At 42.0% G+C, this 22,388-nt stretch overlaps 1 pseudogene across 1 annotated transcript in view; it reads right to left on the reverse strand.

Annotated features, from left to right (window-relative positions):
* LOC147312033 (protein mono-ADP-ribosyltransferase PARP14-like) overlaps positions 1-17,708 on the reverse strand; it is a 41,224-nt pseudogene extending 23,516 nt beyond the window's left edge. Inside the window, exons 1-4 of the transcript XR_015125287.1 lie at positions 17,534-17,708; positions 1,901-3,438; positions 1,444-1,674; positions 1,076-1,297 (exon numbers count right to left, since the gene is read on the reverse strand). The product of XR_015125287.1 is annotated as a protein mono-ADP-ribosyltransferase PARP14-like (transcript). The remainder of the gene's footprint in view (positions 1-1,075; positions 1,298-1,443; positions 1,675-1,900; positions 3,439-17,533) is intronic.
* Between the last annotated feature and the right edge of the window lie 4,680 nt (positions 17,709-22,388).

Below are 22,388 nucleotides of genomic sequence, written 5' to 3' on the forward strand. Positions count from 1 at the left end.
TCCATGCCTCAGTAGCTGATTTTGTAACCCTATCCCAGGCCGAGTGAACTATTCCCTGGATTTTCTTCTCTTAGGGTTTTTTTAAAATCACTCTTTGTCTGGTCCCTCACCCAGGACCAATTTACCATGGGAGACTCTACCGACAAGATAGCCTCTTGGATCCCTGGGACACACAAACTCCTCTATCATGATAAGGTAGTGATTCACAAGGGGGCCATAAAATTATACATCTAAAGCTGAAGATGGAGCCAATTTATATATATAATTATATAATTTATATATGTTAGTACATCATTATTACATTTGCTATTATATCAGTATGGCCCAGAATCTCCGAGGAATGTTTCTAGCACCTTGTTGAATCTAGAACAGTGGTTCTTAACCTTGTTGGAGGTACCAAACCCAACCAGTTTCATATGCGCATTCACTGAATCCCTCTTTAGTGCAAAATAAAATGGGATTTTTTTCAAATTCAAGACATACATATGTTTTTTACTGGTGCACAAAATGAGCCGTGCATATCACGACTGAGGCTCTGCCGAACCCCTGAGACCGACTCACCGAACCCCTAGGGTTCGATATAACCCAGGTTAAGAACCACTGATCTAGAAGAAGAAGATGCCCACCACTTCTTCCGTTGTCCTCCACTTGTCCATTTTTCTCAGATTTTTTTGAAGAACAAACTGTGCACCATTTTGAGATGCCAAGTTTTCAGCTTGAATATAATTGTGAAAAATCCTGTTTTATGTTTGTCTAACTGTGTTATCTGTGATATTTTATGTAGTCAGGCAAAGAAATCGGAACAGATGACATGCTTAAAGAAAAATAATTTAAAGTTGGTTCTTGACTAAGATGTGAATACAAAACAGTTAGTTGCCTTTGTTATGCTTGGATGATTCATAGATCAGTGTAAAGCGCCAAAAGAAACAAAACAAATAAAAAAAAAATATTCTGCTGAAAATTGCCAGATACAAGAACTGGAGTGAAAATCAAGGGAAAAGCAGCCAATGTTCAAATAAAAACTTGACTTGCTGTGTATTTGAATGTGATATATTAATGTGCAAGCTTTTCTTACCTGAATACACTGTCTATCACTGGGGTAAAGTACAATATGAACCTTCTTCAGGTGCTTGGGTTTTCTCTTTTTGCTAAACTCTAAGATTTTATCCAACATCAAGGAGGCTACGACAGCTGTTGGGAAACACAGGTCTCCAGTGCCAATTGCAGGCAAGGATATGGAGGTTAGATTATTATTCTCTGCCATGTCCAAACAATCCATAAAGATTCCTTGCAAACACTGTAAGGCAACAAATAAATACTATTTAATAATAATAATGATAGTAATAAATATAATGACATTTAGTTTCAGTAATATTCATATGTCATCAATTTTAGACTGTAGAGATTATTTAAAATATATTATTTATGATGAGAATACATTACCTTTTCAGATGTGCATTGTCCATTATCCCAGTGAGGTGCAACTGTGTGAAAAACCTTTTTGTTCTTTAGTTGGCAGCCCTCAGTAATAATGATCTCACCAACATTTCCAGCAGCACCCTGTGCATTTATTGACTGCTGAAGTTTGGGTCCAGCTGCACGCAAGATGGCTTTTGAAACTGCACCTCTGTTCAGGTTGAGGTTTGGAGGCACACTGTTCACAATCACCTCTGTCTAAAAGTTTATGAAAGTGAACATAACTATTATAAACAATAAAACAAAAAACAATAATAAAAGAAACCGTCAAACCCTTCACTATTAAAGATAATTTATAACTAGAGGATAGGGTGATTAGTTAATCTACATGTGTACTCTTGTAGTCTGGCATCTTGTGTGAGTAAAAAATCTGGCATAAAGTAACTACGTGCTCTGGATTAAGTATAATAAGAATCCAAATTACCATGGTAGCCTCTATATTTCCCTTTGTAAGAAGGATGTCCAGACCCTCTTTGGACTGTATATGATACAAGTACTGGTCAGATCCAGTAGGCTGCAGAACTGGCCTATCGACTAGTTGAACCAGGCAACCAGTTTTAGTTTTGATTGAGGAAACATACAGCGCTTCATTTTCCTGGAAGAGCTTCTTCACTCCAGACTTGAAGACATTCAGACTTTCAAAGACTACAGCAGAGACGGCACCTTCAACCACAGTCTTGCAATGTGTCACATTCACTCTGGATCCACTCAGACAGATGGCCTCATTTCTGTAGGACACTCTCACCTTGTCTTTCACTTTCTCCATCCAAGATGTGTTGAAATGTTTCAAGTATTCAACGACAGCATTAGCTTTGACCACAACAGTTTCTTCAATGTGAGCGTTCTGTGTTAAGAAGACACCAAGCTGATGCTGAACATTTTTGACACTATCCTTGTAGCCTGACACCACGACTTGTTGAGCAGTTGTGTTGATTCGAGTTCTGCATGGCTTACTGTTAGCCTGCTCTAAGTGACTGACCAGCTGCTGCCACTCTGGCTTCTTCAGGACATTACTGTCTTCAACATTAATGTACTGAGATGTTAACAGCTGTCCTAGATGGTCCTGAGCATGAGACAGATCTGTGTCAGAAACAGCAAGGAGCTGCACCCTGTTTCCACTGATTTCAAACACTGCGTTTATTTGATGAGATGTGAGGAGAGCATCTGTAAGCTCCTCTTGTTGCTCATCCTTCAACAGTTCAAGCACATATTTATCTATTTCCAGATTCTGTCGTTTTAATGCAAGTACTGCATCAAATATAGCATTGATTGCTGCATTAATCTCTTCCCCTAAACCAGTTATTTTCAGATTAGGACTCTCTGGTGCCAATTTGAGTTCTGGATACACAAGTAGAAGTTTGTCCATGAGGCCATTCTGACACAGGAGATGAAAAACTGATGGTGACACTTTGATCTCTTCGGTTTTACTTGATTTCTCCCTGTGGATCTTGTTAATAATTTCAGAAAGAGATTTCTCCAGTCTGTTGACATCACTAACAGGACCAGCCACTGATAAAGCACCACTGTCTTTATCAGGTACTACAATCACATTTTCATTCAGTAACATCTCTCTGATCTTTTTCTCAGACTCTTTCCATGCATCTGAATCTGGACAGAACTTCACAGATTTGAACTTTGACACAGATTGTGCAAACGCTGACTTCACAGTATCAGTCCATTCTTTGATGATGGCTTTGGCATCCTTTTGCTTTAGTAGAGAAGATACAGGACTCAAGGTCACAGTGGTTTGGTGGAGCTTGACGATGCAGAAATGTTTTTCCATTTCACTACAAATGGTCTGTGCTGCTGATTTATTTTTAGCTAGGTATCTCAGGATAGCACTGTCAATGGGCTCTGAGATGGCAGCAGGAAGTTTTAGTGAAGGCTTTTCTTTGCCATAGAGGGCTCTTTTAAAATATTTAGAAAACCAATTAACTGTGGCCTCTTCATTCTTTTCAACAGCTGTAATAAAAAAACAAAAACCTTGAAAAACATGTGAAACACTGTAGATATGAAAGACTTTTTCTTCCTGTTCACTGCATGCAGTGTTGGGGAGTAACGGAATACATGTACCAGTGTTACATATTTAGAGTACAAAATATGAGTAACTGTATTCCTTTACTGTTACTGTTTAAAAAGGTGGAATTCAGAATACAGTTACTTTGTAATGCCTGTATTGCAATCTCGCGGCCTCACTTGCGGCCCGCTTAATGACATGAAGAAATATTTTTTTAAAATTATTAGTCAAAAATTAATTTAATATGAGGCATATTCCTAAAGCAGTGGTCCCCCAACCCCTGGGCAATGGACCGGTTCCGGTCCGTGAGTCGTTTGGTACCGAGCTGCGAGTTGGGGCTCGGGTATGAAATGTATGGTTTTCAGGAGTTCTATTGGTTTTTATTTTATTTTATTTATCATTTTTATTGCTAACTCGGTTTCTCTGGGTCTTTTCCCGTGTGTTATGAATTAATCTTCTGTTTTTTTGGTAATTGTACTTTTGTAATTATTTTGTTGTATTATTATTATTATATAGTATTATTTTGTTGCCTTAAAGGCCGGTCCATGGCTCAAAAAAGCTTTGGAACCGCTGCCCTAAAGAATGTTTGCTTCATCGTGCTGCAGGGAGAATGGACTGCCATACCCGCTATGTGTCTTGTGAGCACGAGGCAGGGATATAAAGGAGAGTCAAAAAATACTAGGTGTCACTGACCAGAAACGGGAGCTGGAAGCATGCAAATATAATAATAACCACTGCAGCCAAGAAGAGTGCCTGACGAGCCCAGTTGTAAGTAAGCTATTAAGACTCGACTGTACACCGTGTTCGTGTTTTCCTCCGAAACAATAAGTTCAGTTGGAGCAGCCTTTCAATGCCTCTCTCTGTCTCTCACTAGCAAAGTTAACCCAGACAACAAAGTAAAGCTAGTTTTTGGTTATGAGCCTGACACGGAACCCAATGTATTAGCCACAGGTCCCTTTACTACGGTTCGGAGCCGTGAACCTGTTTTATATATGCGCGGAATAGTTTTCGTTATGAGATTGCTGCCAAGGGTCCACCCTACTGTTACTCATTTTATATTAAGATTTAAAAATCTAGTTGGTATTGGCATGGCGAGTAACCTTCAGTAATAGTAATAAATCACACAGTAATAGTACATTCATGTAGCTGTAAAAAGCATGATAATATATTAAGTAATCCAAAGTATTCAAAATATGTTACTCTGATTGAGTAATGTAACAGAATACGTTACAAAATACATTCTGGGACATGTATTCTGTAATCTGTAGTGGAATACATTTTAAAACACTGCACCTTCCCAACACTGCATGCATGGCACATGATTGGTGTGTTGGATATTTCAGTACTTACATTTCATGTTGTTTTTATCCAATTGGACTTCCTGTGTGGAACAAATAAAAATATACATTTTATTCACCATTTTTTTTATTATACTGAAGTCTTGTGTGACCAGTGCCATAAATAGCTGTTGGTCTTAAAAGTAATCTAGCCAAAAAGCCAAACCCATCTGTTCTCTGATTGGATTGCTAAATTTGTGATTGACATGACATTGACCAATCAGCTGCAAGGAAGAAAAATCGGGTCAAATTTTGTACATGTAAGCTGAGAGTTACACACAGCCAGGGAGCCTGAGCGCAGAGTTTTACACATAGTTTTTTGCTTTGTATCTGTAAGCAGACCTTAACAAAAAATCTGTAACTTATATTTTCATCTGTTGATGCACAAATATAAAATTTTCACATATTTTGGTTTACAAGGTTACAAAACACAGTTCACAAATGCGCATTTGATCTACAAGTACAAAATATTTATGACAACATTTTGAGCCCATAAAGGTACAGGAAGTATGAAACAACAGCAGAAGAGCATTCCTAAAGGAGGGTTATGCTATAATAGACAGTAAAAGAATATTTATATTTCTTCATACATTCTTATATAGTTCTATATTGTGTATTTTGTTGTACAGTTATTTTATTTTCAACTTTAATTTATATATTTTATCTTATTCTCCCAGTTAAATTTACCCTTCATTCTAATTTGTGTTGTACAGTTATTTCATTTTTAACCTTAATTTATATTTTATTCCTTCCTAGTTAAATTTACCCTTTTTAATTTTTCATATTTATTTCCCATCTTATTCATAGCCTTTTCCTTTTTTGTTTTCTTTAGGTCACAAGCAGTTGTCCAAGCATTTCACTACATATCGTACTGTGTATGACTGTGTACGTGACAAATAAAATTTGAATTTGAATTTGAATTTGAATCGATCTGTGAGATACACTTAAAAAAGTCACTACAAGTTAAGTAAAAAAAAAAGAAAAAAAATGTGAGGGTTGCAAAGCAATGTTTTAGCTATGTGTTGAGCTAGAGGGAGTTATAATTGCTACTCATAAAAACAGGGTAGTACTTTGATAATGTGTATGAGTATTGTTATAATGACATATGTAGGACACTAGGCTTATTCCTGCTTGAAGCATTCTTTTTCTTCTCGTAAGGGCCAAAAGAAGCTGGTATTGTTCTTGTTTTGTATTTTGTTATTTCCTTTTCTTCACCTTTTATTTGGCTGTTCTAATAAGTTCTTTAAATGTTTGAGGCTTAAAAACAGCGTTAAACATAAGGCCACGTTTTTATTTTGCAAAGAAATCAAGGCAAACATTCTGTTGTTTAGAATGTTTGCCTTGCCTTGCATTATTAGAATGCGGTGTAGACTTCGTGGCCCAACATATCCCAGAATGCATAGCGCGGCGGTGGGTGTGGATAATTTTGCCGAAAAAATGATGAGGGGCGCCCGAAGAGTAAACTTTAAGTACTGAATATTATGTCACTTATTTATGTGCAAATCTGAGGCTGCGTACTTTAAGGCTGCAGACCCTGAATTGGGATACAGCCAGTGTCTGTAAGCTCAGTCTGCGTTATGTTTCCTGTTTTACTTTGAAAGTCCGTGTCTCATGTAAATGCATCTGGTTTTGCTTCCTTTGTCTCGTTAGGCCTGATTTGCCCCAGCTGTGTTTCCCTCCTGTTGCCCATTCCCTGATTGGGAATGGGCAACAGGAATATGTCCATTTTATGAAATGGACATATTCCCGTCTCTTCACTTTTCTGAAACAAGCAGACAAGAATATTACAGTAATATGTAAGCTATGTCCTGGGGAGAAAAAACTATCAGCTGCTGTTAATAGCACGAGTAATCTACTGAAGCACCTGACACGAGAGCATAGATGAACACTTCTGAGTGATCCTTGTTCATCATCCATGGATAACACCGCGGCAACTCCTGCTAAGCAGGCAAAACTTGATTTTACTTTAGCAGCACAGAAAGCATCTGAAGGTGAGCTTAAAAAAATGATTGAAGGCTACATTGTGGAAGAGATGCTACCACTGCGTACTGTAGAGTCTCAGTCTTTAAAAATAAATAAATAAATAGATATCTATCTCATTCTTTCACGGTTTTTTCAGTGCACTCTCTGAACACTTAGATGGCACACTTGTTCTTGGAGGTGATTATTTTTTGGTCAGCAGCTCACTGCTGAGCGACATTTCAGACACTGAGATTCACCCTATAGGTGTCAGCGATCACGCTCCTGTATCTTTAACACTAATGCACAAGAATAATACTACGCCAAGTAAAAACTGGAGATTTAATACATCACTACTTAAAGATGAAGACTTTATTAAATATTTTAAAAAAGAGTGGACTTCATATTTGAACTATAATGACACTCCCGAAACATCAGCTTCTGTTCTATGGGAAGCAGGGAAAGCTGTGATGAGAGGTAAAATAATTTCTTCCTCATCACATAACAAGAAAAAAGAAAACAAAAATATTCAGGAATTAGAAAAAACCATCAAATCACTAGAAGAAGCCTACGCGTCCCACCAAGATCAGGAAACATTGAACAAAATACGCAAAACAAAACTAGAATTAAATGAGATAATTGATAAAAAAAAAAATTCTTAGTACAAAGACTACGCCTACAAAATTATGAACATGGTAATAAATCCGGTCAATTTCTAGCAAACCAGCTAAAAATAAATGAAGAAAAAACAACTATATGTGCTGTTCAAGATTCATCTGGGAACACAATATATGAACCGAAACAAATAAACAACATTTTCAGGGATTTCTATAAAACGTTGTATTCACCACAAATAAACCCATCTAAAAAGGAAATTGATCAGTTATTGGACAACATAACTCTTCCAAAATTATTGGACACTCAAGCAATGGCACTGGATTCGCCACTGACATCAGGTGAACTCCAGGAAGCTCTGATAAGTATGCCCAATAATAAGGCTCCAGGTCCAGACGGTTTTCCTGCAGAATTCTGGTCGATTCTAGCACCAGTTTTCTACAGAACATTGTTGGAAATCAAAGAAAAGGGCAGACTTCCATCAAATATGAATTCTGCAAACATTAATCTCCTGCTAAAACCAGGCAAAGACCCTGTATATCCCTCAAGCTATCGTCCAATATCTCTTATAAATGTAGACCTTAAAATAATCTGCAAAGCTCTCTCGAAGAGACTGGAGAAAATAACCCCCCTCTTAATTCATCCTGACCAAACTGGTTTCATAAAAGGTAGGCACTCATCAACAAATACACGTAGATTACTAAATTTGATAGACTACTCATGCAGTAAAAACATTGAAACTACAATATTTTCTTTAGATGCAGAAAAAGCATTTGACAGAGTTAACTGGAAATTTCTATTTGCAACTTTACACAAATTTGGTTTTGGATCCTCTTTCATAAACTGGTTAAAAATATTATATAATTCCCCAACAGCTTGTGTTAGAACAAATGACCAGACATCCTCCAGCTTCTGTCTCCTGAGGGGCACCAGGCAGGGATGCCCACTCTCCCCTTCACTGTTTGCAATTTTTATTGAACCACTAGCAGCAGCAATTAGACAGAATTCAGTAATTAAGGGCATAAAATGCAAGAACGTGGAACATAAAATCAGCCTTTATGCGGATGATGTGTTACTCTTTCTCCAAAATTCACAAACCAATATCTCTGGGGTGATTTAATTGATAAACTCTTTTGCAAGAATATCAGATTACTCAATTAACTGGTCAAAATCTACAGTCCTACCGATTAATTGCTCCTTCCATAATTCCTCTTCTACACCACTGCAATCGGGAAATATAAAATATTTAGGTATTAATGTTTCTCCCAAGCTTGCAGATCTAACTAAATTAAACCATATCCCACTTTTAAAGAAGGTAGAAGGTGATCTGGTTAGATGGAAATGTCTACCCATATCACTCATGGGAAGGGTTGCCGCTATAAAAATGATGGTCTTACCAAAAATTTATTTATTCTCAATGATCCCAACTAAACTGCCACAAGATTGGTTCAGATCTCTAGATTCATGTATGTCCAAATTCCTTTGGAAAAATAAACCCCCACGTATCAGCTTAAAAACACTACAAAAGACCAAGGATAAAGGAGGACTAGAACTACCTAACTTTCAGCACTACTTCTTAGCCAACAGGCTTCAGTTTATCTCAGGATGGCTAAAACATACCCTCTTAGATGAACCTTGGCTAGATGTAGAACAAGCACTTTGCAATAATCTAGAGATCTCAGACCTACCATTTATCAGCTCAAACATCCAACGACATGAATGCTTCAAAAGCATCAACATCAGCTCTTCTCTGACAGCATGGTGGGAGTTTCTAAAATTGACGGCGTCTTCATTAATCCCATGCAAACGTACACCTATCTGGAACAACCCTGACATATTACAAAACAATAATATGATAAACTTTTCAGATTGGAGTGGTAAAGGAATCAAATATTTAGAACATGTACTAGAAGGAACAGACTTTATTACGTTTGACGGACTAGTTACACAATATGGGATCAACAAGAAAAGAATTTTAGAATATCAACAAATTAAATCCATAGTAAAAAAGAAATTTAAACCGGGTCAAGTTGAACTACAAACACCACCAAGTGTGGTTCAATTTCTTACTCTTAAAACCCCCAAATTACTATCCAAAATATACAGAATGCTTTCTAAAACAGATGAATCAATATCACTTCCTTTTTCTTTTTCTTTTTTTTTTTTTTTTTGCCTGTCCCGTTTGGCTCTTTTGCCATCAGAATTGTTGTCTAAAGGCAAAGAAAGATGCCCAACGGATTTACTTTACCAAATTGACCATCCCAGCCTTGCCGTAATGGTCCATTTGATTCACCTTTTATTGTTTATTTTATTTTCACTTACTGAATACGGGACAGACTTGACTGGGGGAAAGAAGGGGAGAAAGAAAGAGGGAAAGAGAAACAGCTGAGAAGAGGGACGGGGGAGAAGGGCAAAAAACAAAAACCAACAGAATGAGCAGAAAAAAATGCATATATCAATCACCTGGATCACCTGCTGAGAAAGGAAAAAGAAAACAAGCAGAAGAGAACAAGAGTAATAGAATAAACAACATCACAATGATATATCAAATCAAATCAAATCACTTTTATTGTCACATCACATGTGCAGGCACACTGGCACAGCACATGCGAGTGAAATTCTTGTGTGCGAGCCCCACAAGCAACAGAGATGTGCAAACACAACAACACAAACGAGCAAAATACAAGAATGGCCAACCTGAAACTAATAAATATATGTACAATATATAATAGTGTATGCATTTCTGGATGTGTATACTAAATATTTTCCTACGTGTGTGTGTGTGTGTGTGTGTGTGTGTGTGTGTGTGTGTGTGTGTGTGTGTGTATACACATTTTTACAAATTAAATAGTAAAAAAAATAAAATAATAATAATAATAATAATAATAATAATAATAAAATATATAAAATATACAGAGTTGAATATGTGCAAAACAAGTGGCATTTATATACAGTGTGGAGTGCATAATGTTGAAGTTCCAGTAGTGAAGCTGAGGTGTCTATGACGTGTTCAGCAGTCTGATGGCCTGATGGAAGAAGCTGTCTCTCAGTCTGCTGGTACGGGACCGGATGCTGCAGAACCTCCTTCCTGATGGAAGCAGTCTGAACAGTTTATGGCTGGGGTGACTGGAGTCCTTGATGATCCTCCCCGCTTTCCTCAGGCAGCGCTTCCTGTAGATGTCTTGGAGGGAGGGAAGCTCACCTCCAATTATCCGTTCAGAGCACCGCACTACTCGCTGGAGAGCTTTGCAGTTGTAGGCGGTGCTGTTGCCATACCAGGTGGTGATGCATCCAGTGAGGATGCTCTCAATGGCACAGTGATAGAAGGTCCTGAGGATGCGGGGGCTCATGCCGAATCTTTTCAGTCTCCTGAGAAAGAAGAGGCGCTGCTGTGCCTTCTTTACTGTTTTGTTTGTGTGTACTGACCACGTAAGATCCTCAGCCAAGTGTACGCCAAGGAACCGGAAGCTGCTCACTCTCTCCACAGCAGCGCCGTTGATGGTGATGGGGGTGTGTACTTCTCTGCACCTCCGGAAGTCCACTATCAACTCCTTTGTCTTTGCGACGTTGAGGGTGAGATGGTTGTCTTGACACCAGTGGGTCAGGGCGCTGACCTCCTCCCTGTAAGCCGTCTCATCACCGTTGGTGATAAGACCCACCACTGTAGTGTCGTCCGCAAACTTCACAATGATGTTGGAGCTGTTAGTGGCTGTGCAGTCGTAGGTGTAGAGTGAGTACAGGAGAGGGCTCAGTACACACCCCTGTGGAGCACCAGTGTTCAGTGTGATGGGGGATGAGGTGATGCTGCCCAGTCTGACCACCTGGCGTCTGTCAGACAGGAAGCTAAGGATCCAGCTGCAGAGGGAGCTGCTCAGTCCTAGATCCTGCAGTTTCCTGTCCAGCTTCGAGGGAACGATGGTATTGAATGCTGAGCTGTAATCTACAAACAGCATTCTCACATACGTGTCTCTCTTCTCCAGGTGTGACAGGGCAGTGTGTAGTGTCAGGGCTATGGCATCATCAGTGGACCTGTTGTGGCGGTATGCAAACTGTAGAGGGTCCAGTGAGTCGGGTAGTGCAGAGCAGATGAAGTCCCTGACCAGCTTCTCGAAGCATTTGCTTACGATGGGGGTCAGGGCTACAGGTCGCCAGTCGTTCAATGAGGAGATGGTGGAGGATTTGGGTACAGGGACGATGGTGGCCATTTTGAAGCAGGCTGGGACTACAGACAGAGAGAGGGAAAGGTTGAAGATGTGCGTGAACACTCCAGCCAGCTGAGCCGCGCATGACCTGAGGACGCGGCCGGGAATCCTGTCCGGACCAGTAGCTTTGCGTGCGTTCACCTTCCTGAAGCACTTCCGCACATCCTCCTCAGACACAGTGTGCGCACTGACGTCATCCGCGGTGCGCACACTGTCCGGTCTCATGGTGTTCGCTGTGTCGAATCTAGCGTAGAATACGTTTAGATCCTCACACAGAGAGGCCGTGGTCTGCGGTGTGCTGGTTTTCCCTCTAAAGTCTGTGATCGTGTTTAGTCCCTGCCACATACTCCGAGGGTTGTCAAACTGTTGTTCCACCCTGTCCCTGTACTCACGTCTGGCTGCTTTGATCGTCTTCCGGAGTTGGTAATGTGCGTGTTTGTAGTCCGATGTGTTCGCGGAGGCAAAGGCGGTGTTCCGTGCCGCGCGAACATCTCCGTTAATCCAGGGTTTTTGATTTGGGAAGGATTTGACTGTTCTGGATGGGACGACATCTTCCACGCATTTCCTGATAAATCCACAGACTGAGTCTGTGTATTCATCAATGTCTCTGGCGGCCACGTGAAACATTTCCCAGTCCGCGTGATCAAAACAGTCCCGCAGCGCAGACTCCGATTGGTCCGTCCAACAGTGCACCGCCCTCCGGGTTGGAGCTTCCTGTTTCAGCTTCTGCCTGTAGGCGGGCAGGAGCAGGATGGAGCAGTGATCTGATTGGCCGAATGGGGCGCGGGGGAGGGCTTTGTACGCATCCCGGAAAGAGGTGTAACAGTGGTCGAGTTGCCGGTTTCCACGTGTGTTGAAAAGGATGTGTTGATGGAGTTTTGGTGAGACTTTCTTCAGGTTTCCCTTATTAAAGTCTCCGGCTGTGATAAACGCTGCCTCTGGGTGTGCGGTTTCCTCGCTGCTGATCGCGCTGTACAGTTCCCTGAGTGCACGGTCAGTGTCGGCTTGTGGGGGAATGTAAACAGCCGTAATAATCACTGCTGTAAATTCCCTCGGTAGCCAGAATGGCCGGCACTTAATCATCAGGTACTCCAGGTCCGGTGAGCAGAAGGATTTGACCGGGTGCACGTTCGCATAATCACACCAGCTGTTGTTGATCATGAAACACACACCACCGCCTCTGCTTTTCCCAGTAAGATCCTGTGACCTGTCCGCGCGGTGCACAGAGAACCCCGGCAGTTGTATTGCGGAGTCCGGTACTTTGTCCGATAGCCAGGTTTCTGTGAGGCAGATCACGCAGCAGTCCCGCATCTCTCGCTGGAATGAGATCCGTGCCCGAAGCTCGCACAGCTTGTTCTCCAGAGACTGCATATTAGCCAGTAATAAACTGGGTAACGGTGGTCTGTAAGTGCGCCGTCTCAGTCGAACCAGAACGCCAGATCTTCTCCCTCTGCGTCGGCGTTTGCGGCCTCCAGGGCCAGAGAACAAAGGCGTCTCAGGTGAGATGAATGGGGGGTCTGCAAACGGAGCGTCCGTGTTGCAAAACTTGAACTCCGGAAAGTTATAAGAAAGACCGTCTTTTATGTCCAGTAAGGTTTGTCGGTCGTACACAAGGAGACAAGTGCTGCTCGTGAAAAAATAAAGGAAAAGTAAAATTAAACACAGAAGAAAGCCGTTGCTTGGGGGAGCTCGCGACGAGGCTGCCATACTCGGCGCCATCTTGATAGTATGTATATATATATGGGAATATGACAGCAAATACTAAATATTAAACATTATTGTGCAGCACATAAGATCAACAGAACACAGTGTGCTTTGAGGTAGGAGCCAAAAAGGGTGTAGTTTGTGGGTGTGATCACCCGTGTGTACACCTGTGAGCATGGACGCGCTTGTTTTTTTTTTTTAAAAAGGTTCCTTCATGTAATGATCTGCTAGAGGGTGTGGGGGGGCCACAGCCCCGTCCTCCAGGGCATGAAGCAGGTATGGAGGAGATCAAAACTCCAGACATCCAGAAGCCCTCAGAACACAAGAGACCAAGGAAGACCAACAGAGGGGCAGCCGCGCCACTGTCCCAGAAAGAGCTGAGGAGAGTCCCAGATGAGGGCTCACTCAGCAGCCGCGGAGCAGAAGCCAGGGGGGGTTGCAGTGACGCGCCCGTGAGCTCCGCCGGCAGCCAGCCGTGCCTGAGTGACCGAGCCCCAGGCCGAGAGGCCGGGGGCACCCCACCTCCGAAGTGGCCCGAGCGAGCCCCAGGCTCCAGGCCCCGATAAGCGGCCGCCAAGGAGTGAGCCGGTGTGTACCTGGACGCCCATCCCCGGACACAAAGAACCACCAACGCACCGATGTCTGAGGGAGTCCGCCACTGGCAGGGGAAGTGGTGGTAGGGGGAGATAGGCCTCCAAACCTTGGAGGGCCTAAGATGTCCCCAGAGAGGTGGCGCCTGACACCCAACCTGACATATAGACACAGAAATACAGGCACACACATATACAAACATCCATTCCCACCCTCATGCTCTCATATGCACTTACTCCACACTCAACCAACGTGGAGAGAGACATAAAGAGACGCTGTACACACTATCACACTCCCCAAGCGTACTCAACAAACGGGGTCTAGGTACCCTTGCCGGAGGGGGAAACTGCACCCAGACCCAGGTGGTGTTACCCTTTTCCCTGCGGTGGGGGGAGGCAGACCGCCCCGACTCCGCAGCAGCAGGGAGGCCCCACACTCCAGACCGCAGTCGGACGGCCAACTCCTCCTCCTAGCCCCCCCCCCCCCCCGCTCCAGCAGGTCGCAGAGAATGGGGGTGAGAGAAGACTCCAAACCTCCCTCCACCCGCTCATTGTAGTGTTGATGCATGTGTGTTCTAAGGTGCATTTAAAACCCAGGAGGGCATGGAGCTACCTGCCAGAGAGCAGCAGGTAAGCGCATGGTCCGTCCTGCTAGCCCTCAATGTCTACGTGTATTTAACATTGAGAGGTGGGCAACGATGCCAGGGGTGGGGTGTACACCCTCATGGTACTTTGGATTCCGTGTATCATGCCCACCCCCAAGATCCTATATGTATGTGTAATGAGAGTGTGAGTAATGTGAATGTCTAAGTTGTGGGATAAAATTGAGGCAGAGGCAGCCAGAAGGGGACAGGGGGGGGTAGCCTCATCTGCACCCTGGTGACATACCCCTACTCCAAGGTCCTGCATGTGTGGGTGGTTGTGGTGGAGCGGGAAGAGGGAGGCAGCTGGAGATGGGGAGGGAAGGAAGGGAGGGGCAAGTGACCCCTCCCTGGGGCCAGCTCCCCCGCTGACCCCAGTAGGCACCCCCATACTCCGCGACCCGCCAGGGAAAGGGGGCCCAGGCCCATCCAGACCGGGGCCCAGCGCAGCAGCGCCTCCCGGCCCCACAGAGCCCGGGACAGTCCACCCAACCCCACCACAGAGAAAACTGCACCCACCCCACCATCCACTCATCTTCCAGACTACATAAGACAATAAACACCCAGGCTGAGATCTTCCTCCACCTCTCCTGTGTCTCCCCCTCCTGCAGAGAGAGCTCCTGAGGAGAGGAAAGCTCCTGCGAGATGTGACAATCTTCCCCACCAGTTGAAGAGCCCCCCAGGTGGCTCGATGCACCGGCGGCACCCTGCTCCAGGGCTGGGCCCCCATGCACCCACCCGCCCACAACCCCGGCAACACACCAACCAGGACCCAAGCCCCCGAGGCCCGGCCCGGGCCCCAGCCCAGAGACGGAGCGCCCCCAGAACCTCACGCCCATCCCGGACCCACCCAGGGGCAGCCAGGCTACCAGGTCAGTAACCCACGTCCGTCAGCACAGACCCTCCCCTAGCCCCGCTGCACGCAGCCGCGAGGAAACAGTCACCTGAGAGCCAACAGAGCCCCTAACCGGACATGACCGCTACCCCGGGTTGAGCCCCCCAAGGAAGATGCCTCCGGGGAACCCCCCGACGCCCTAAGCCTGTCCCTACCCCCACACCAATCACAACAGTGAAGGCGGGACCAAACTATGACCCCCCACCCCCACTAGGTGATGGAGCTGATCAGCTCAATATCACTTCCTATTGCAAAATGGGAAGCGGATTTATCAGTTAACTTAGACCTAAACTTCTGGTCTCAGATTTGCTTAAAAACCTTTCATCTAATTAGAAATCCCAGTCTTCAATTAATTCAATACAAATACTACATAGAGTGCACTATACAGGTCATCGGATGTTCAAGAGCTTTATGTCTACCAACAACTGCTCACACTGTCAAACCAATACACCGGACAATTATATCCACGCTCTTTGGTTCTGTCCACCAGTTCAGAAGTTTTGGCGCGAGATATGTGAAGACTTATCGAAGTGTCTGAAATGTAACATTCCAACTTTTCTTTCTCAACAGGTGATTGATATATGTATTTTATTTTATTTTTGTCTGCTTATTTAGTTGGTTTTTGTTTTTTTGCCCTTTATCCCTGTCCCTCTTCTCCACTGTTTTTTTTCCCCTTCCCCCCCGTTTTCCTTTCTCCCTTCTCTTTTCCTCATTCAAGTCTGTCCCATATCTAGCAAGTGAAAATAAAATAAACAATAAAAGGTGAATCAAATAGACCATTACGGCAAGGCTGGGATGGTCAGTTTGGTAAAGTAAATCCGTTGGGCATCTTTCCTCGCCTTTAGACAATAATTCTCATAGCAAAAGAACCAAACGGGACAGGCAAAAAATAAATAAATAAATAAAACCTGGACTTCACTGTTGATGTAAAAAAAAAAACAAAAAAAAAAACAACTAGACAAAGTACCTGGATAAGGCTAAAGGAGCATATGTGAGGTCTAAAGCCAAGTGGATTGAACATGGGGGGGGAGGAGGAAACATCTTATTTCTATAGTCTAGAGCAGGGGTGTTGAACTCCAGGCCTCGAGGGCCAGTGTCCTGCAGGTTTTAGATATCACCCTGGGTCAACCCACCTGAATCAAATGATTAGTTTATTACCAACAATAAAACAAAATTAAAAGGGATAATATTAAAATAACAAACAAATATAAACATTTTGAAATGACCTATCCCACCCAAAGTTAAAGAAATGCAATTTAAAATAATCAATGGATAATACCCAGCAGCAGAAACACAGAAACACGCAATGTTATGGGCAAATACCACAGTGTAAATGGCAAAACAAAAAACCTTCCCTAAATGGGTTGAAGACTGAATTAAAAATCATTTTTTCATCTTTAGAACTACTGAAGGATTCATGTAAAGATGCTGCTTTCTTATGTGAAAATGTGACCCAATATCCTTTTAATGAATGTTTCATTTTTTTGTACCAAGTAAGCCTTATGTTAAAGTGTTGCCAGAAAAGAAAATATAAAATGTCATAAGAAGAATAAGCCTACACATATTTATATTGTAAATGGGTTTTTTTTGTGCAAAGACTAAAAATAAAGGGAAGTAAACAAAAAAAGGAAGAGAGATCAGCGAGAACAGCTTTGAGTTCATGTTAAGTCACGCGACTTCCAAAATCGGAAAAACCGCTCAAAACCAAGACGGAGATCAGTTTAATATAAACTAATCGTAATCCTTCCACCCACAAATAGTGTAACATTACTATATTTTACATTATTGTATTTATATTGACAAGGGAATACAAAACTATTCTTGAACATTTTACTGGTATGCAGATCTCCCTTGATTACACCAGCCTATTGTGAATAATACCTGTGAAGATTTCTCTTCAGTGGGTAAACAAACCGTCAGCTTCAAGACACCCTTTTCCAAACTGATCTGATGAGACTCTTTCGCCAGAACATTTTTCTGATCTGTGACACAAGAGAAAAAAATCTGCAGTGAATAACTCCACCGATAATACTGCGTAGAAGCTATTATTATTGTTGTTATTATTACTTTCAGTTCACTTTATGGTGCCAAACTTACCCTCCTCTCTCCTGAAGCGCACTACCGCTGTGCTGCTGCCATTTTCATACTCGATCTCACAGTCACCACCGGCAGATTTCTCACTACTAAAGTACTTCTCCAACATTATTTCTAATCTGGGTATGTTGGTTTCTCCGAATCCGACGAGCAGAGGATAGGAGTATACCTCGACCATCGTTAGACGCCGGGAAGACGCACAAAGGAGAATAAACTCTTTCACTTTCTGCTTCACTGGTATAAGTAGACTACACTTGGACTGGTATCCGCCCATAAGTGGAAACTAAAAAAAAACAACCTCTAAGTCTCAGTGTTAGAAATGTTGAAATGCAATTTTTAAAAAAACAAAAAGCTTTTAATGTTTCATATAATATTTACATAGGTGGAATTATTAGAAAAATAAGTAAACTCGTAACCCAAACAACGGTTACCGGACTACGGAGCCCTGCAAGGGACATGGGAGGGAAAAATTTTTTAATGAACTTTTGCAAGATCTCACAAAAGATCCTGCTACTTTTCGGTTCTGTTTCTGTACCAGAAGGGTACGGTATGGAGGAGGATTTAGAGCATTTCCTGCGGTCAAGAGAGGTCTCACAAGAGGACATCATGCACATGCAACAAGACAAAGTACGTATAAATTCAGTAAGTGAAAGAACAAGATAGCATAAAACACTGGAGTTGAGAAGGCGAGTAACTTGTTGAAAAACAGAATTTGTATATGCAAGCCTTTAATATTAACTCTTGTAATTATGTTCAGGTTCATTAAACATCAAGTAAACATATGTTTAGAAATGTCATATTGTTATCTGGCTTTGCCATGAATAATGGTAACGTGGACGTCATGGCACGAAATACTTGGTGGAACTTATCTTACTTAAACCTTACTTCACGAAATCTTTTTTTTTTTTTTATAAGATAAAACTTTATTAATCTCTCGGGTGGGTTCCTCTGGGAACTGAATTTCATTTATAGCATTTCTTTAATGTTTTATGTCTGCAGGTGGATAAGGCAGTGCTATCCGTCATGCATAACTACATATGGTGACAGAGTAGCTGTCAAGTCCTTCTGTCAACAAACTAAGTACAGCACAGATAAAGAGACTCTTCTGCAGAACCTAAGAGATAAAATTGCAACACGGAAAGAAAGATCAAAAACCAAAGGTGCACTGTGTGGTCCATCCGGTGTGTTCCACAAGCAAGGTAAAGGAATGGCAAGAAAGAGAAACGCTACAGGAGAGAGGACCTGCATAAAAATTTAAATCGGATGGCTTCATTTAAGCAGTACTGAATACCATCAAGTGAGAACCAGAAATGGTGGAGGAAAAAGACATGCAACAGTAGAAAAAACAACTCTAGCTCAGATTTTGGAAGTGGGAAAGGACCTGTGTGGTTTTTTTTAGTTTTTTAGTTTTTTTCCTTCTCCCCAGATGGGAACTCGCCAAAAGGGAGAGTTGAAGACTTTATCATTGATATCTGTGATTTTAAAAGAAATCAGATTCCTTTAAAATGACACTGTTGGCAAACTTTACGAACAAACCAAATTGAAGCTTCTGAGATTTTACATTTGCACGAAAGATGAAGTACCGTGAGCAGTTCAGTTCTCATCTGAAGAGGATTTCTCTGTCAGGATAACCGACGAAGATTCAGAGGTGAAATTACTTGGATCTGACAGTGAGACAGATGATTTCGTCCCAGATCTAATTGACCATGGGTATTAATCTGACAGTGACACCGACGAACAGGTTTGTGGCAGTAAGAAAGATATTATTATAAATAATAATCACTTTAAAGTTACTGTGTTGTTTTGTTGTGTTTAGTAGTGCTTTGTGGCGACATGGGACATTTTCTAATTTCAGTGTACTATTGTACTAGGTGTTACTGTGCAACGGCAATAAAGAGTTGTCTTATCCAAGTGCTTTATGTACATCTACAAATACGTGCACTTCTGTATGATGAATTATTCCAGGAATTTGTTGTTGACTTGTGTGGCAAGGTACGTTTAATACATGTGTAAAAGACTTACAGCTTTGTTGTCATTAACATATAGTAAGTGATTGGCTGCTGAAAACAAGAATTGTTTTGTTTGTTTTCGGAGTTTGTGAATCTGTGAACCAGAAAACAATTTCCAGATGGAACCCAAACATATACAAAAGAAATCACACTGTGAGGCAGTGAAAACACAAATTCCAGAAAAATCAAATCATATTCATTCAGCCCTAACAGGCATTAAAAAACGTAAATTCAGTAAAATTATAATTCACTTCTGCTGGTTCTTCTCTGGAACCAGCTTCCAGTTTGGATTCAGGAGACAGACACTATCTCTACTTTTAAGATTAGGCTTAAAACTTTACTTTTTGCTAAAGCATATAGTTAGGGCTGGATCAGGTGACCCTGAATCCCATTTATTATCCTGCAATAGACGTAGGCTGCCGGGGGATTCCATGATGCACTGAGTTTTTCCTTTCCAGTCACCTTTCTCATGCACTATGTGTTAATAGACCTCTCTGCATTGAATCATACCTGCTATTAATCTGTCTCTCTTCAACAGCATGTCTTTTGTCCTGTCTTCCTTCTCTCACCCCAACCGGTCGCAGCAGATAGCGCCGCCCCTCCCTGAGCCTGGTTCTGCCGGAGGTTTCTTCCTGTTAAAAGAAAGTTTTTCCTTCCCACTGTTGCCAAAGTGCTTGCTCATAGGGGGGTCAAATGATTGTTGGGTTTTTCTCTGTATCTATATTTGTAGGATCTACTGTACAATATAAAGCAACTTGAGGCGACTGTTGTTGTGATTTGGTGCTATATAAATAAAATTGAATCACAATCAGCTGTACACTGTCAATGTTTGGCCTTAGCTTTTGTTTTTACTCCTGCCATCAGCCCAAATAAAGGCTCGCTTTTGTTTAAAGTTCAGTGTCCTCTCTCATTTTTTGCTTTTGGTTATGTTCTCTCAAAGAAACCGGCGTACCCCACCATGACACACATTTTCCTTTGGCCTGCTGTTTATCCATCTAGATTGTTTTGGTATATTAGCTGTAGAGATAGAGATATCTTCCTTCTCATATAATGAAACTGGATGGTGCTTGCCTTGTGATATAACAGCTAAGGAACCCATGAAAAACAGGTCAGCTGATGGGGGCACCATTAATTTTATATCCAGTCACACTGTCATGCCCCTTGCATCACATTTCCTTCTCCACACTCAAAAACTATATGAATGTAGCTAAATAGAAAAACTGCATGAAGCTACATAAAGTCTACATAAAGTTCAGTATCCCCGTTGTTAGCCATGTTTTTTGAGTTTACAGTTTTCTTTGTTTTATGCACCGGTTAGAATAGAATAGAATGCCTTTATTGTCACTATACAGTTGTACAATGAGATACAGAGCATCTCCTACTCAGTGTAAACATGCTGGGGGGGGGGGGGTACAGTTCTGCAGCACTATGTACATATGGACAGTATTAACAAAGGGAAAAACATATATATATGTAAAATGTACAATATACAAGACGTAAGTAATATGTAATAAATAGTGTTATGTATATACAGTTGAGTTATTGCACATAGAATTGGTATTGCACAGTGGTGGTCCATAGAGGAAGTGGGAAGTGGGGGGGCTGTGTTATCTGTGCATGTGTGAGTTCAGGGTGGTTATCGCTTTAGGGAAGAAACTGTTTTTGAGTCTGTGGGTTTTTGTGCTGATGCACGTGTAGCGCTTCCCTGAGGGAAGCAGGCTGAACATGTTGAAGCCAGGGTGGGAGCTGTCCTTGATAATGTTTGCTGCTCTGGTGAGGCAGCGGGAGGAATAAATGTCCATCAGGGAGGGAGAGGGCAGCCGATGATCTTTTGTGCTGTCTTGACCACACTCTGAAGCCTCACTCTATCTGCTTTGGTGCAGCTGCCGTACCATACCGTGATGCAGTAGGTTAGCAGTGGTTGACAGTGTTTATTGTAAAGACTTAATATTACAGATAAGAAGTTTTCATAAGCCACGTCAACATCTTGAACATAGACGTTACCATAATCTTTATTGTTGAGCTCTTCCTTAAGGAGCCAATTACAATTTTCATTTCATTTACCCCCTTCTCCACATAACCTCTTCTGTCTCTTTCTTCCTGCAAGTCTCTCCATTCCCTCAACCTGGCCCAGGTCTCATCTTTCACTATACTTTGTGTACTACTTCTCTATCACTTCCTCCGTTCCCTTTATCTCTCACTCACACATGCATACATCCATGCACGCAACAAAACATAATTTATTAACTCACCTGGATAAGTCCCATGAAACAAAACTGAAGGTGGTTTTTGTCAAGAAACCCACCATCAAAGTACCTGTTGTCTTTGATGTCTGCAAATAAGGACAAGATCGCCCCTCACAACTCTAGGGCAGCCTTTAAAAGCTGCACGGCTTTTATGTAATACCCCCCGATCACTTTCGGACTATTTGTTGTGTACGCACTAAGCCAGATTATTTTTCTTGAGGAACCATCAATACTCCCATTGATACAGATGCCATATGGCTTCAGTTTTTTGTAGTTTGTAGTTTTGCGAGATACCAAGTTACTGTTGCAAGATCTCGCAGAAGTTCATCTTCTTTTTTTTCTCCCATGTCCCTTGCAGGGCTCCGTACGAGACAGACACGCAAATTTCAGGGGGGGTGGTGGTAAAAAAAAAATACGTTGAAAAAAAAATTCAAACATATCAGAAAAAACACATGGCAGATTTAGGATACATCATGTTTCTGAGGAAGATCTGAAGTCAGCAACAACAACTATAACAAATATGCTTCTACAACCTGAAGAAGGCAAGCAAAAGCTAAGGCGAGTGCAGGCAAGACAACTAAACTGGAACTATGAAATTTTGAA

This window comes from Aulonocara sp. 'chitande type north' Nkhata Bay, linkage group LG16, assembly GCF_057382095.1.
Source record: "Aulonocara sp. 'chitande type north' Nkhata Bay isolate Kocher_YH1m ecotype deep benthic linkage group LG16, A_spYH_male_GT1.1, whole genome shotgun sequence".
Classification (NCBI taxonomy): Eukaryota; Metazoa; Chordata; class Actinopteri; order Cichliformes; family Cichlidae; genus Aulonocara; species Aulonocara sp. 'chitande type north' Nkhata Bay.